Source organism: Gossypium arboreum, chromosome 1, assembly GCF_025698485.1.
Source record: "Gossypium arboreum isolate Shixiya-1 chromosome 1, ASM2569848v2, whole genome shotgun sequence".
NCBI lineage: Eukaryota > Viridiplantae > Streptophyta > Magnoliopsida > Malvales > Malvaceae > Gossypium > Gossypium arboreum.
The window spans coordinates 85,368,558-85,373,079 of record NC_069070.1 but is presented as its reverse complement, the minus strand read 5'-3'; the positions used below and the strand labels follow the sequence as shown (position 1 = coordinate 85,373,079).

At 36.0% G+C, this 4,522-nt stretch overlaps 1 non-coding gene across 1 annotated transcript; it reads right to left on the bottom strand.

The window, feature by feature from the left end:
* Positions 1-2,864: 2,864 nt before the first annotated feature.
* On the bottom strand, positions 2,865-2,971 carry LOC128281975 (small nucleolar RNA R71). The gene has a single exon (XR_008272283.1). It is a non-coding gene; the product is annotated as a small nucleolar RNA R71 (small nucleolar RNA).
* Between the last annotated feature and the right edge of the window lie 1,551 nt (positions 2,972-4,522).

Genomic DNA, 4,522 nt, shown 5'->3' with positions numbered 1-4,522 from the left:
GCCCCATCATGGAATGAATACAAGGAACAACTTAAACACATGCACAAAAAGCTCTTTCTAGCAGACCTAAATCACCAACTTGGTCAATGGTAAGCTTAAGAAAGGTACGCCTAAAAAAACATTATTATAAGCCCCAAAAATAAAACTCTACCTTTAAGAAAAAAAAGGAAATTGCTTTGTTTGTAGCAAATTAGGTCATCATGCACATCAATTAGACACCAAGAAAAGAGAAATGATATTCTGCTAAGCCAAATGTCAATTTGGTTGAAGCAGATGACATAATTGCGATAATCATTTCTCAAGTCAACATTGTGATAAATACAAAACCAAGGTGATAGACTCTTGTACCACTAGACACATTTGTGGCAATCAAAATGAGTTTTTCTCGTACTCCCAAATGGAGAAAGGAGAAGAAAAAAACTATTTTAGGGACTCATGAATTACAAATGTGCTTAAGAAAAGCAATATTATACTCAAACTTATCTTTGAAAAGATAGTTGCCTCAAGTGATGTGCTCTATGTTTCTAATATTGAAACCAATTTGGTTTTTGTTGGGTTATTAGGAAGGGTTAGGGTAAAACTTTCCTTCGTGTCTAATAAGGTCATATGGCTAAAATTAATGTTTTATGTGTAAGGGCTATTTTAACAATGGACTATTTGTTCCCAATATTTGTGAAATAATAACTAGAAATTCTTGTTCTTCTACTTACTTTACTTATTCATATGATTTACGACATTCTAGATTAGAACATGTGAATATATCTTATGTTAAAAAAACGCAACATGCAACAATTTGAAATATGTGTTAAATTAAAATAGACTAAGAATACTTATTTGTCAACATTTAGTGATAAACCGTAATTTATACATATTTTTACCCCATGCTTAACACATTTTATGGATGATTTTTTCTTAGAATTGGTGAATTTGTGCCTTAATTTCATGTTTTATACTTAGGAGAGCATAGGAGAGCGAAAGGAATGAGAAACGGGCCAAAAACGGAGAAAATGGACCAAAGTACGAAATCAACACGGCCTGGACTTCCTCACACGGGCAGACCACACGGCCGTGTCAATTTGGCAGATTCAAAGCACGATTCACACGGACGTGTCCCTGCCAAGCCCAAGTTGAGTCCAATTCAGAAAAGGCTAATTTTGAGGGTTTTTAGGCATTCTAAAGCCTATAAATACGCCTTAGAGGAAGAGAAAAATGGGAGGCATGGAGAGGAAGGAAGGAATTACTCGAAGGAAGCTGATTGATCCATCTTAAAAGCCGGTTTCATCATCAAGACTAAAGATCTCCCCTCAACTTCCCTCAAGAGTTTTGGGTTTTCTTTATATTTTGTATTCGTTATTCTTCTGAGATGTTTTCCTTTTTAGTTATGAACTAAATCCCCTAAATACCTAAGGGGAATGAAACCTAAGACGAATCTTGTTATTATTTTCTGAATTGTATGATAAATATTTAACTTGTTCTTAATTATGTGTGCTTAATTCTTATTTTGATATCCCAGGATACAAATTCAAGATAAGCTCTTATTCAGAGGAGGAATAGACCCTGTCTAAGAGTACATTTGTCATAATTAAGCAGAGTTGATTGCGCGCCTAGAGATAGGGTGACAAGATTTTGTCAGATTAGGGTGAAACCTAATAGGGGATCCATAGATCGAGTTAATGCAACCCTAGAGTGTTAATTAAAGAAAATTCTCAATTATTCAATCTATGGATTAGACGTTATTAGTCTTGAATAGGGATAATAACATAACTTAGGGATCTCTACGGAACAAGTTAAATGAATAAATCGTCCGATTCGGAGCTAGAATAACAAGTACAGTCTAGGTGAATTTTTCCTTAGGTATTGTCTTAATTCAATCGTTTTCCAAAAGTAATCCCCCAATTCCATTCTCTGTGAATTCTTAAGTTAGTTAATTAGTTAGTTAAAACCAAACCACCTTATTTTTAGGCTAGATAATAAAAAGACAATCATTACTAGTACTTTTAGTTGCTTTGGGTTTGACAACCCGGTCTTGCTAAAACTATACTACTGTTCGATAGGTACACTTGCCTGCATCACGATAATAGTTAGTTTCAAGAACGATTAATTATAAATATTTAAAACTTACCTGTCACGAAAATTGCGACCAAGTTTTTGGCGTCGTTTTCGGGAAACTAAGATATTAGGAACGCTTAATTTTTATTACTTTAGCCATTTATTTTTCTTGCAATTTAATTTAATCTAATTTTTATTATTTATTAATTTACTTTTTCTTTCTCTTGGAAGGTTTTTATAGTTTATGACTAGAAGAAACCCGTTAGGACCACTACTTTTTGATGAAGAAATCAATCGCACAATTCGCAGTAACCAAAGAGAAATATGGAGAAGCTTAAGATACACAGAGAACGAGCAAGAGGACAATACTCAACCCCAACCAAAGAGATGGCTGAAAACCAAGACAATCAGCTACCTTCTGTAATTACGGTTAATCAAAATCTGCGCCCACGCACTATGTATGATTATGCTAAGCCTTCTTTAATGAGAACCGAATCGAGCATAGTTAGACCTCTCAGAGTGTAAATACTTTTTAACTAAAACCTAACACTATTCAAATGATACAGCAATTTGTTCAGTTTGATGGTTTGCAGGATGAGGATCCCAACGCTCACTTAGCAAACTTTTTGGAACTATGCAATACATTTAAAATTAATGGTGTTTCTGATGATGCCATTCATATTCGGTTATTTCTTTTTTCATTGAGGGAAAAAGCTAAACAGTGGTTGAACTCATTACCACGAGGGTCAATCACTACTTGGGAACAAATGACCGAAAAATTTCTATTAAAATATTTCCCGCCGGCTAAAATAGCTAAATTACGTAATGATATCTCTTCGTTTGTGCAGATGGACTTAGAAACTCTTTACGATGCATGGGAGAGATACAAGGACTTACTGAGAAGGTGCCCTCACCATGAGTTACTGCTTTGGCTTCAAGTTCAAAGTTTCCATAATGGCTTGAATCCTTCGACTCGGCAAATGGTTGACAGAGCTGCTGGCGGAACCATTAATAATAAAACACCTGAAGATGCTTATGAGTTTATAGAGGAGATGTCACTGAATAACTATCAGTGGCAAGTCATGAGGACAAAACCAACGAAAACAGCCGGTGTTTATAACGTCGACTCGATCACCATGCTCTTTAATCAAGTAGAACTCTTGAATAAGAAAATTGATGGTTTTCTTAGTTCTGCACAGGTTCACCCAGTAATGCAGTGCGAAGCAAGTGGAGGTGGATCAAGCAATTCGGAATACCAACCTTATGGCCACAACATGGATAACGAGCAGTTAAATTACATGGGTAATAATCCCCAATCTCAAAACAATCCATATAGCAACACTTACAATGTAGGTTGAAGGAACCACCCAAATTTCTCTTGGGGAGGTCATGGAAGTTAAAGACCACAACATCCTTCAGGCTTTCAACAACCACCCTACCAATAAGAGAAGAAGCCAAACCTTGAAGAGATGCTGTCTAAATTTATCTCGGTGTCAGAAACCCGTTTCCAGAACACTGAGACAGCACTTAAAAATCAACAAGCATCGATCCAAGGGCTCAAAACTCAGATAGGCTAGCTTTCCAAACTAATCTCTGAACGGCCACAAGGTAGCTTGCCAAGTAATACTGAACCCAACCTAAAGGAACAACTCAACGCAATTAATGTTCAAGATGAAGAAGGATTCATTGAGCCTGAGCCAGAATCGAGACAAGAAACTATGGTAAGTAGAGGTCAAGGTGAGGTAGGTCATAATAAAAACAAATCAGTGAATGTCGAATATAAACCTCGTGTGTCATACCCCAACGTGATAAGGAAAGACCGCTCAGATGAACAATTTGGTAAATTCCTTAAACTTTTAAAAAAATTACACATTAACTTACCGTTTATTGAAACTTTACCACAGATGCCAAACGCAATGAAATTTTTAAAGGAGCTTTTAGCAAATAAGCATAAATTGGACGAGGCGTCGCATGTAGAGCTAAACGCAGTTTGCTCAGCTATTCTACAAAATAAGCTACCGAAAAAATTAAAAGATCTAGGGAGTTTTACAATTCCTTTCTTAATTGGTAGTTTAGATGTTAATAATGCATTAGCTGATTTAGGGGCTAGTATTAACGTCATGCCCTACAAAATGTTCAAACAATTAGGTCTTGGGAAACCCAAACAGACTAGGATGAGCATTCAATTAGCAGATAAAACTATAAGATTTCCTAGGGGTATTATTGAAGATGTGCTAGTTAAAATCGATAAATTTATATTTCCCGTGGACTTCATTGTTCTAGACATAGAAGAGGATAGCAACACTCCTTTAATTCTAGGAAGGCCCTTTTTAGCAACTGCTAAAATGAACATTGATGTTGGCACAAGTGAACTCACACTCCGTGTAGGAGACGAAACAATCACCTTTCAAGCTCGCAAATCTGGTAACACATCGGAAATTGAAGGTGATCGTTTAACCCATTCTACTAAAAT